Source organism: Lepeophtheirus salmonis, chromosome 3, assembly GCF_016086655.4.
Source record: "Lepeophtheirus salmonis chromosome 3, UVic_Lsal_1.4, whole genome shotgun sequence".
In the NCBI taxonomy this organism is placed as follows: domain Eukaryota; kingdom Metazoa; phylum Arthropoda; class Copepoda; order Siphonostomatoida; family Caligidae; genus Lepeophtheirus; species Lepeophtheirus salmonis.
In genome coordinates, this window is record NC_052133.2 from 49,050,590 (window position 1) to 49,063,920 (window position 13,331).

At 32.7% G+C, this 13,331-nt stretch overlaps 1 protein-coding gene across 1 annotated transcript in view; it reads right to left on the reverse strand.

The window, feature by feature from the left end:
* Positions 1-6,032, reverse strand: part of smg (sterile alpha motif domain containing protein 4 smaug) — a 31,608-nt gene extending 25,576 nt beyond the window's left edge. Inside the window, exon 1 of the mRNA XM_040709477.2 lies at positions 5,657-6,032. The gene's annotated coding sequence lies outside the window, so the exon portion shown is untranslated. The remainder of the gene's footprint in view (positions 1-5,656) is intronic.
* Positions 6,033-13,331: the final 7,299 nt, after the last annotated feature.

Sequence of the window (13,331 nt, forward strand, 5' to 3'; positions counted from 1 at the left end):
GGGGGTGGGGGTATTTGAGTTTCTAGCCTATTGTCTATTGAGATTTAAGAGCCCAGGAATGGGAGACACTTGTTTAGTAAGAAGTATGTGGTTAAAAAACTTAACTAGTAAGTGATGAACGAGCTGATTTTTGTTGAAATTGCAGGCTCAATACATACGAACAGGGGTATCAGGTGAGCTAAAGATCAACCCACGCATCATTAATATATATATATATATTATGCTTCGTTAAAATGGATACATTTTTCTTTATATATTAAAAAAACTCCTCAAATTACAAATTATCTATTCAAAATGAATAGATAATTATCAAATTGAAAATGCATTAAGTGCGTACTTATATTAGGATGTATTAACTCTTTGTTTCCATCATTTTTGATATAAAAACTCCACATAAATTAACCAATCAATAAAAGAATAAAAATTGTACTAAATTAAGAATTATGTTGCAATATTACTAGTATAGTTTTTTATTCTGTTGTTCAGAATATACATAAATGGGCATTAAATTGTTTCGTTTAGGATTGATATCCCCCCCCAGCACAAATACCTTTTCTGTTGTAAAGAGTCATAAAAAACTGAATTTGGCAAAGTTAGAGGCCTAGGATGTTATTTTTGACTTTGTACATACCATTTTAATTGGAAGAAAAGGGATTTTTGAGTTAAAATAGATTATTTAGATTGCAGATCTTCTCCGCGTCAATCACTCTGTTAAGGAGCTGCAGACGTTGATAATTGTTCTGTTGAGCTTGTCCGTAAGGTCAGGAGGCTCATTAACAGCGGCAAGAGCCTCTCCAGGAAGGCAAGAAGTGTAGCACACAACAAGATTGCCACTGAAGACTTGTTAGGGCTCGCAATGGTGGGAGCCACAGACTACCAGGAGGTAAGGAAAGAGTTTGTGAAGCCCTGGTTGGATGCCAACTCCCCCGAAGGGAATTACTATTAGTAACAAGCTTCAACACTGGGTCATAAGCCCGTAACAAGTTCAGCTTGGATCAAGGAAAATATCACTTATTTCTGGCCTTCAAATATGTGGGCCACCTCATCACCGGAATGCTCATCACTGGACTATGGAATATGGGCCTTTGTGGAGAGGTCTGCAAAGGCACCCACTGCAATGTTAATTCCATAAAGACCTCCGCTGAGAAGGAGTGGGCTGATATGTCTAATGACTACGCCACCAAGGAGTGAAAGACCTAGATTGGAGGTCATGCTTACCGCAGAAGTAGAACATTTTGAGAAGTAATTGTTGATATCATAAATTAAGAATATATTAACGGTAAGACAACTTTAAAATTCATTTTTTCTTCTTAAAATATACAAATAATTAGTTAAATTTAATTACATTTATTATTTACTAATCAGATCCAGATAATTTATTAAGAGCCCAAAATTTAAAAAAAAATATTTGCGCAGATCCGGGTCGTAGACAATTTCTCAGAAGATAAGAAAAATAAGAACCTAATTATGTATGACTCTGAAGATATTGATTATTTTGTTAAACCTGTAACCTGAGTTTTATAATCATTGATATGAGCAGTTAAGACAATTTTTCCTTCAAAAACTTCCAGAATCAATTGTAAATATATAATCAATAGATCATTAAATAGGTGGTGGGATACAATTTTTACTCAGTGTATTTTTATGAAAATATGAACATTTATTGCAAGATATGTGCAATATTCTGAACTCATATCTCAATTATCTTATTAGGCTTAATAAACCATCCATATTTTAGGAAACATTCCAAGGACCAATCTAAGAACTGACAGGCCTAAGGTCCGGCCCTAAGACTGGACCGGACGATATAGCACAACTCCTGGTCATCTCTCTCTCTCTCTCTGAATAGTTGAGTTGTAGAAATTTGCTTTAAAAACTCTTCTTGATGAATATTTCTTTCTGGCTAAAAAAGTATAAATATAAGGGGTTTTTGGAAAAAGAAATGATTCAATAAACTGGAAACTATCCTCAAAAATTTTAAAAATAATGAAATGGCAGGAACGTCTTGCCAAAAACTAAAAAAATGGATTCTCTATTAGACACGTAAATTAAAAGAAAGATAGATTTTTTAGGCAAAATCTTCAACAAGAAATTGTTTTTTTGTCACATAATCAGTTTTTGGAAAGATAATTTTAAAAAAAATAGGCTTATAAAAGACAAACAGGATCCAGGGTTTATTTTTATAACTTTTTAAGCAAAGTTTAAAATAAAAATCTTAAATAATATTAACTAGTTGAGATAGGAACACAAGACAACACTTTTTGAATCAAATCGAAAGAAGAAAAAATGGGTTTGGGTTAGATCAGGGATGTCCAACCTTTTAATAGAATGGGCCGCATTAACACTTGAAATATTTCAAGGGGACACGGAACCTATTGAATTAAATTTCATGAAAAATGGCTTCTTAAAACCAAACTATTAAACACAATTGTATTTTAAATTTAGAGCAGATTTCATTTTTCAAGGCCAATTTGGCAACTCTGTTTAAGGGTGTCTGCTTCTTTTTTTCTTTATTTCTCTGTTTTTTCGTTAAAATTAAATAGAGTTAATTTTACAAAAAATACTATTAGTAGTGAGGATGATTAGTGGGCAACGCTTAAACATTAAGCGGGATGCAATAAGGCAAGTTGGCCATAGGTTGAACATCCATCGGTTAGATTCTTCTGACCAAAAGGCCTGGGGAACACTCTGCTTGATCAGTCACAATTTAAGATAAATATAAAATAGTTACACCTTGTCTTTGGGCAGTACGAATTTGGTTTTTTTTAGTAAAGCAAAGATATTTTATTTGAATTTGAGAATATAGAAAATGTCTGGGCTCACTTAAGCTATGTTTTTTATTTGAATTTTAAAATATTATGAATTACATATTTTTATATTGACCTCAGTCAAAAAGAAATTAATTTTATTACGACAAAAGTTGAGACTATCGAATGGAAATTCAGATCCACTAGAACAGGGATGGCCAACCTTTTAATATAATGGGCTACATTACCACTTGAAATATTTTAGAGCCACAGAACTTAATAAATTAAATTCGATGAAAAATGGCTACATAAAATAAAACTATTAAATATATATTTATTTCGAATTTAGGCCAAATCTCATTTTTCGGGGCCAACGGCTACAAAAAAGGCTAATCTGACTTTCTTGTTCAGGGAGTCCGTTTGACTATAAGTTAGGCCGTGGCTTGGTTTTTTTAATTTTTTAAAAAAAATTAAAAAATTTCCTCTGTTAGAAAAAAAAATCTGTTTTCTCATTAATTTTTTTTTTTTTTCAGAGTGATAATTTTTCAAAAAATTCCTATATTTGTACGGAGTATGTGCGTTCTACGCGTTTTGATGATATTGAGACAATTTTGCTGAAAAATACAACTTGAAGTGAGAATGAATAGTTTAATTTTTAAGTGCGGTACACTACTCACTTCAAGTTATGGACCGCACTTAAACATTAAGAGGGTACAGGGGCACAGTTTGGACATCTCTCCACTAGAAGGTCGCTGCCGAATGATTATGTCCAACTAATTATCGATAGATTTATAAAAATATTTTTATAGGAATGTGATTTCCTTTTTTTGTAAGTGTGGCTTTAAGGTGTTAGTTGGGAGTCTACTTTCACACTGTATGTGATTTGTGATACAATAATAAATTAAAATAAAGTTGTACTTTGGTAAAAAAAAAAAAAAAAACTAAACAATACCCATCTAAAATATGATATTTCAAAGTATCCTTCTCAAAGGCAATTTTTGGGAAATGATATACCCTGATAATTATAATTCGGCAACATATCCTCCAGGATTAATCTCCATCTTTCAAGAGCATACACAACTGTTCAATCAGGTTTTAAATACAATTAAATGTAGTATAAAGGATGTTCACTACTCAGGAGTCAAATAATAATGACGGCAGCTGAATGAAAAGAAAATTCATTCTTCAGATTGCAAAACAAAACGAGACAGGCTAAAAGAAACGCATAATTTACATCACTACCTATAGGACAGGTCCTAAAACTGGACTGGACTGTATAATTAATGACCGACACTGCCCTACTTGTAGTAAAACATCTGTCTAAGATCCTCTAATGAACAAAAAATACATCGACATAAGTTAAACATAACCTAACTAAAATATGATATTTCCCCGGATCCCGCTCTAAGGTAATTTTCCGGGAAATGAGAAACCCTGACAGGTATACAATTAACAAAAACAAATCTTTACTCTAGCCTACACAATGTGTATTTATGCATCCTTCCCAAGCAGTAGTGAAATGTCTTAGAAAGCAGAGGAAGAAAGGAAGACGGAGAGAGAGACTGAGAAAAGACGGAAGCTTTTGTTTTTTTGAGAGAAACATTGAATTTAAAGATGAAATACAAAAGTAAAAAAAAATCGATCCTTTTCCAGCCATATCTTTTCCTTGTTCTTATTTAATACAGGAGCGTCCGCAGGGGGTGGGCTTGAGGGGCTGTAGCTCCCCTCCAAATATCCAAACCAATTAGTTTTTCAATTTTTTTTCCTATTTTTTTTTTGTCAATACCTATGGATTTTTGATTTTTTCCCCAAAAATTAAATTTTTAGTGAATAGCTGAGAATTTTCTAAATTTCTAAAATTTCATTTTAGAATTTTTTTCCAATTTTTTTTTCAAAATTTTTTTTAAAAAAATTTGAAATTATAATTTTTTCATAAACAACTAGATTTTTGATTTTTTTCCAAAAAAATTAATATTATAATTTTTTATAGGGAACTGTGGATTTTTGATTTTTTTCCGAAAAAAGTAAATTTTTTATAAAACAGCTGTGGATTTTTGAAATTTTTATTAAAAAAATTGAATATTTGGAATTTTTGAAAAAAATTCTAAAAATTAAAAACCAAAAATATTTTTAAAAAAAATAGATATATATATAATCCTGCGGACGCACCTATAGTATCAATTCAAATATATGAGATACCCGGGATCAGTGAGAAGGATTCAAGAGGAGGAAGACACGATTAGTAGATTTATTCCATTATTAAAACAAATACAAAAATCGATGAGGCAAAGATGACGTCAAAATAAGAAACAAAAAATTCTCTTTGACTGCCTCTTTTCCATCCCTTACTATCGCCATTGCCTTCCCCGCCTCTTTCCTCTCCCATCTTCACACTTTCTGCAACTTTCATTGATATATATGTTCTATCAAGACAAAAGCAAGCTAGAATGATTTCTCTACAAACAATGAATATGGATAACATTTATATATATAATGTACATTAGTGATCCTCATTTCTATTAATAAACTATTCGTATTCTAAATACTCCAAATAGCAAAAACAGCTTGCTCGCTATTAAAAGAAAGGCCATATCCGAACAAATTTAAGCCTTTACATCAAACGAAGGCTTTAAAATATTTGTAGTCTTTTGGGTATCAAATGCTATAATTGACCGATATAGGTCAATGAAACATTGAGTGGTATACATGAAATAATGAATTAATTAAAATAATTAATTGGGAATTTCTCGTTTTCCTGATTTTTGTCGGAGATTGCTTTTGATTTATATAAAGATTCTACTTAAGCAATTGTTATATTATTATGTTAGTAATTACATATTATATACGTTAATTAATTATTATGAATCCCCCGAGAACCTTTTGGGACGACGACACGGAATCATTATTACCTTAAGAGAGCGACAGAATGACTTGGAATATTCACTTGCTCAACGATGATTGATTGGTTGTTTGGTTCTGTCTATCTGTCAAAATAGATGGAACTACGCTTTTTGTAGTATCAGTTAATCACACTTGTATTCTATGTAATTCAAATAATTAACTATTATATGCATTTATTTTTCGGGAAAAGCTTGCTTTTATAGTAGTTGTTGTAAATACGGAATAACTCAACTAAAATGATACTATGTTGTACAATTTGTATGTATGACACAGGGCCTCCTCAGGAGACCAGCTCCAAAGTTTGACTGCGTTAATAATCTAGCTTCGTAACAACGCAAACATACCACCACCACCACCACCAAAGGAGAAGAAGAGAAGAGGAATAATTAGACAGAGAGAGAGAAAGATGAGGCAAGCGCATGTAATAACAGAATGAATTGTGCGCGCGTGCTTCATCATATTATAAACTGCCGGGTCGGCACTCTCCTTTTCTCTTTCTTTCTCTCTCGCTCTTCTTCAAATTGTATTGAGGAAGGACGAGGAAGGATTTCTTCATTTTTTGCCTATTTGCTTTGATGGCATTCTTTTCACGATCTGTCATCTGCTAGATTCGTAAATTTGTCAATGAATAATGATTTATGTTAATTATACGCATTAAATGTACTTAGATAATTTTCCATTTTTTATTTGGAAATAAAATAAATACTCCCTGATTCGTTTATATAATAATCTGAATATTTTAAAAACTACGACTTACAGTGGAGAAAATTTGATCCCTGTAGATTTGGTAAGTTTGCCCGTTGAGGAAGAAAAGAACCGTTAATAATTTTACTGGTAGGTTTATTTTAAAGGTGAGAGACAATGTATGAAAAAAAAACAGTGTTTTTTCCCCACTGTTAAGCTTTGGGGTCAGGGGCGTCCGAAGAACTTATTTTGAGGGGGAGGGCAAAAAAAAAAAAATTGAAAAATTAATTTTTTTTGGAAAAAAATTTGAAAAGTTCTTTTTTTTCGAAAAAAATTTCAAAAATTAAATTTTACATATTTCAAAAGTGCACAACTATTCACATAAAATTATTTTATTCAAAAAAAAAAATTCAAAAATCCACAACTTATCATAAAAAAGTTAAATTTGAAGGAAAAAAATTCTAAAATTAAATTTTCTTGTAAAAAAACAAACAATTCTTAATTTGGGGAGAACTACAGCCCCTCCAGCCGACCCCCAGGGACATTATGTATTTTTTTATACTAAGGGAAACGACAACTTCACTCCATACTCCAAGAAATCTTGACAACAATCTCATTCTCTCAAAGTAGGACATTGAAAATGGTTCGTGGAATGAGTCTGGATAAAACAAACGTCCATGACAAGAAAGGGGATGCAAAAAATTTGAAAAATAAAATTTTTTAGAAATGAAATTTCAAATATTAATTTTTTTGGAAGCAAAATGTGAATTATGAATTATTTTGGAAAAAAAAAAAAATTATTTTGGAGAGAAATCATTTTTTTGAAACAAAAATTCAAATATTGTATTTTTTCGAAAATAATTTCAATTATAATATTTTTTTTTTAAATTTCATAAATCCACAGCTATTTAAAAAAATTATATTTTTGGAAAAAATATCAAATATTATATTTTTTGCTCTGCTGCATAAACGAATGAAAAAAATTTACCCCTTTTTTCGCATAAAAATATTTTTTCACCAAAAAAAATCTAGTAAAAAGCAAAAAGTTTTAAAAATAGGATCCCATTTTTGGAAAAAACCCCAGTCAAATTGACTTAATTGATGAAGTTAGAATTTTTTACATTTTTCTTTGTCATATGTCCTTATTAGAACTGGATAGATGTGACTCGAATCCAACCAGTATCTACACAGATGCTTATAGAAATATGAGGCTAATAATATTCTTTCAGTCACGGGAGATGAATATGTTATCATATCCTTGAATAAAGACTCCAGGAAACAATCAAGACTTAACCCTGTTCATTTGTGAATTCAGGGAAAAAACTTAATATATCTTTTGTGGACATAAGTTTTGATGTTTATGTATTTATATGGAAATTATTTTATCATGGTCATAACAAAAAGATTTTTATTTAAATATTCACTAAAGGCGAATAACCACAATTATCGATATTTTGTAAATATACATATTGAAGTTTGGAACAGAGCCATAGACCATGTATTTTTAAGAACTTTCCATAATATAATCTTCAAACCTCAATAATTATTTATATAAAAATTAAGAGGTTCTGTGATTTAAAATAAACTTTGTTTGGAGAAGAGAAAATGCCACAAAAAAATAAATTTTGGAAGCACGGTAGTCACTCATATGCATCCAAAATTTATTTTTAATGGGATTTTGTTTTCACCAAACAAAGTTAATTTTAAATCACATAACCTCTTCATTTTGATGTAAATAATTGTTGAAGTTTGAAGATTATAGTATGGAAAGTTGCACGTTTTGTTAGTTTGGCTTTTTCTTCCTAAAAACTAAAATGAATATCCTCTTTTTTTTTCTGTTTGATCTCACCTACATACACAAATATGATTTTTCTTTACGCTACAACAAGGGATAACAGGTGCCGACTTGGCAATTCGGGCATTTTATCAAACATAGTTTAAAAATAGACTTTTATTTTTGTGGGACACTTTATTTTATATATGTGACGTGTATACATAAAAGTTGGCTGGGTTAAGAGAAGAAAATGAGAAAAAATTATTTTTCTTTATCCACCTATTTTGCTTCATAACAAAGAATCAGACGATTTTTCTACAGGCCATTATGCACCCTTTAATTCGGCAAAATAATATCCTGTGAGAATGAGTGGATTATATCTAGGTAATATTCCTCACTTTTTTTAGTGGTACACATTTGATTATTTTCAATTATTCAAGAGTAAAATTGAACCGAGAGGTTTTGTGAGGACATTTATTTAACAAAACAATCTGAAAATAGTGCTCCGCACAGCTTTTATTGAATATGTGAGCCTTCAGCTCTAAAATTGCCTCAGTACGAGGCCTAAATCCCTTGCAGATCTTTACTATGTAGTCAGACTCGAGCTCGATCCACTCCTTCATGATGGAAGCCTCTAGAGAATGGAAACTCTTGTGAGGAGTAGCACACACCTTCTCCGTGTCTTGATAGAGTAGTCCAAGGTGTTCCCGTCTGAAGAGGAGGGCAGCGACATGTTGAGGTCCCAAAAGTTGTTTCTCAGGAAGGCATTGGTCTTAGGGGCGTGATGACAACGAGCTCCATCTTGAGGGAAAACAAAGTTGTTCCCGAACTTTGCTCTGGACCAAGGTAGCATTTTCTTATCCATAAGTTCGATGTAAGTATCTGTATGGAGCCGCTGTTTCATTTTTTTTTCTCTTCTATACAAGTACCCAAAAGTCCGAATTAACGACCATTGTCGGAAAAATTGGCTAAAACCCCCCTCTTTCTCTATTACACCTTCCAAATTTGTTGGTATGGGTTTTTTGTTACATTTGCAAGAATATATTTTAATTTGCAATTTACTGATGATTGCCTCCACTTTAAAAGCCATGGGAAGAATTGGATTGGTGGCCACTACACAATCAATTTCTGACGTTGAGACTTGTAGTTTTTCTTTTAATTTTACTTGACACATTCTGACTAAAGGACTCACCCTATTACACTCGTAGAAAATATGTGCTGACGTTTCTATTTTCTCGCTATAGAATGTGTAGTTCATACTCTCATCCTCGTTATTCTAATAAATTATAACTTAATGATATGATAATTTATTAAATAAAATTTCAAGTTTCTATCTCTTATTGTTCCTAAGATATATGATCAAATATTATCGTACTAACATTTGTTCAGATTTTGGTTACGTACACTGTATATTGAATTTTGGCCACACGTAACAAAGAAATTAATAACGCGTCTCTAACTCAACGAATAAAAAAATGTTAAAGAACAGTAATTAATCTATTATGTTAGTTTACTGAACAACTTTTACGAAAACAATTCAAGACTGCTTTTATATTGCCAAGTGACATATATAAACATATTATTATCTCGAAGATTATGGATAAATTGTAAGGGAAAAAGTTAATATATTCGAAATTATTTCCGTAAAAATAGAAACTCAACACATTACCGAGTGGTCCATTAAAATCTGAACACTTTGAATTTTAAACGTCAACAAGATATAATTTTTTAATTAACAATAGAATTTCAACAAAATTAATACTATAAATAGATGTGTGTCTGCGCTCTTTTAATCATAAATGTAGCCGTCCTAAGCAGGAAATGATGACTTCCAGGCGATGACAATAGGCCTTGCACACGATGTAGTCCTCTGTCGTTCCAGTGTTGGATGACAGTGGCGTTGATGGCGTTGGTGTTTGGATGACGGATACTATAGGCCTTCCCCTTGACATGCAACCAAAAGTCCTGGGACAAAATACAGTTTAAACTCTACGGCCGCAATGATTCTAGAGAACAAGAAATCCTTCTAATATACCCCAGTCCACAGGTTGTGCAAGTGAAGTGCAGGGCCCAAGGTCATTTAAAATTCTCCAGCACCCTTCACTGAGCCTCAAGAAAGTTTAAACTACACCACTGCCGCATTTCTAAGCACGAAGAACCCCTTCTAATATGCTAGAATACACCCTCGCCCACGGGTTGTGTATATGAGCTAGTGTTCCCTGAGGGAGGTTAAATTCTTCCCTTGCCGCTTCCCTGAGCATCAAACAACACTTCTGATATCTAAAATAGTCCCTGTTCCTCAGGTTGTACAGGTAAAGTGCTAAAAAAATTCTATTTTGAGGACATCATGGCCTTGAATTCCAATTTTTTTTTTACCAGGTCTGTTTCTGGAGCGTTAAGAACCTTCATGAAAAATTTCAGGATTTTCAGGAGGACGGTGACCATGGAAGTCGGAATCCGCTAAGAAGTGTGTAACAACTCACATGCCGAAGCAACTACCCCTGAAAATGGATGGAGCTAAAGCGTTTCACTCATACCCAACCCTTGAAACAGAGAAATTAATTTTTTAATTATGTTTCAAGGAGTAGGAAGGACCCAGAGGTTGCGCGGAAGGTTCCGAGTGTAAACTTGACCGGAGCCGCCTCTGGTGCAGATCTTGGTGGTAGTAGCAAATACTTCAGAAATATCCTGGAGGACCGATGTGGAGAAAGGTTTCGCGTAAACAGCCGTTGAACATGAGTCAGTCGACCCTAAGGCTTAGGGGAGGCCTTATATAATTGTTGATGGAAAAAGATTCATAGTATTTTGGATGATTCGATAACACGTGCAGCTTAGTGTAAAGAGTTGCCTCAGTTTGAGTGGCACACACTGGGCAAAGCAGGTTATTCAAGTTCGACATGACGTTTCAGCTGTCTATTAATTAATATGATAAGGAAGAATTGAGAAAGGGGATGAATGGTTAAACCCATTGATTGGGCGTGATTGAAGAACAAACACATACACAATGATATTCAGATTTAATTATTTATTAATATAGAATTTCAACAAAACTAATACTATAAATGGATGTGTGTCCGAACTCTCAATGGCAATTATGGCTGTCAGGTGGCGGCAGAAGGCTCGGCACCCGCTGCAGATGTTGTCTTCTGTCATGGCGTCCTGGGGATGGCTGACAGTGGATTTAAGTGTCTCAGTGTTTGGATGAAGGACACTGCAGGCCTTCTCCACGACATGCATCCAAAAGGTGTAGTCAATCAGGGCTGTATGGGGGCCAAAAATGTAAAAAAGGAGTTCACAAGAACTCAAAAGACTCATGCAAAAGAGTTCTGCAATGGAGGAGATGGTTTCTTTCATTGGTGCTGTCAAAAGTGCACTCTCCAACTTCTCAAGGATCTTTCCACCCACTTTTTTAATAGCTCTCTGGACAGTCTGTTGTAAATACATCGAGATATCTTGGAAAGAGTTAAGGGGATTGGACTGGGCTGTTTTTCCGTAACTCCTCCTGATCCAGTTTGGCCTTTTTCATTGAGGTCTTCTTCCGCCAGGACGTTTCGGACTTGCTGAAGGCGTAGACGGTAGTCCTGGAGACGTCAAACTGCTTGGAGTGCTCAAATGGAAATTCGACGATCACGTTCAAGTGTAATTTTCTCGACTTGTACATAAGCTGGAGAGCTCAGGTTTGGTTTTGTAACTTTGTATGAATTAATTTCAATCACTCAACCTTAATTAATTATTGAAGTAGTTAGTCTTTAGATTTCAATGAACCGCCCGATATAATAGGTACGTCGATATCGGCCTATGATATAAAGAAATAGATATGACGGGTTAACAAAAAAAAATGTATTACTATCTCGTCAACATATACTTATATCGAAATGTATATTTTGGACATAACTAATTGTAAGATAGATCAAAGCTTTGTATATCTTTTTCTTAGCCTCGCCATGGTTTTGTGATCAAAAGTTGGGTTACCTTGCCTGTAGCCCAGGCTAGAAAATTACCTTCTATGACGATTTTCAAATATTATTTTTTATTCTGAAATGAGGAGTCATTCGGATATATTTTTATTATACAATCTGACGATGAGACTGTCTTGCTCCAGGACTAATTGGAGCTAATTCTATAATGAAAAAGAAAATCGAAAAATATCATAAACACACTCCTATCGTACGACATTAAAAGGCATCATTATGAATAAAAATTTCTACTCTTCTTTATTGGAACAAAGAAATATGCCTTTATTATGAAATAAAATATTTACGGTGCTATAATCTTTATTGTATTTATTGCGTGTCTATTCATTGTACCGCAATTCTTTATGCAACATATCTGGCCAATCAACACAAAAACAAGCTAGAAGGTTTTTTTCACAAAATTACTATGTATTAAATTCCTATTCTTCAACGTATTATCGTACGTTTTTATCCATAAATGACTCTTATTAATCCTTTGGGTGCGTTGCAAATTGCAATTAAAGTATCAAAAAATGACTATAGGAGAGTTGTGGAGGATATTTGTGCAATTTTAATTTCGATGATTGCAAGAAACGGAGAGTTTGAATTGAAGTTTTATAAGACTATTGCAGGTGCTTGGAACTGAGCCTCTCACTTTATTAGATATCATCCATCAAACTATTCTATACATTAGTGGACATTGCAAAAGATTCTAAAACTTTTTAGAAGGAATTGGAAGAAACGAGCTAGTTGTAAGCCTCAATATGATTCTGCTCTTACTATTGCAAATTTCAATTTTAGTGGTTTGTTGTTTAATTATTTATTTCTATTTTGACGAGAATTGATATCAAAATGTCGTATTAGTTTATTTTATTGATTTTTATTAAACTAATATTTTATGCATATTTTGTTGTTGAGATGCAAATGTTTTTAAATTGGATTTATGAATATTTAAGTTTGTATGTAACTCTTAATCTAGTGAATAAATTTTAAACTAGAATGCTGAATTACATTTCTTCAAATGATAAATCTAATAGTCTAAATAAAAGTAAAAAAAAAATAATCATCACAATAAAATAATGAAAAATTGATAGATTTTATTTGAAAAGGTCCCATATCGTATCCAATATAAGTATTTTTAATAAAATAAAGGTTACCAACTCTAGCTACAATTATTGGATATCTTAAATTGTCCCAAAATTTTTAATTCATTTACCATGGTTGACTCAAATACGTCTATGACATATTGGGATGTATAAAACAATTGGGATT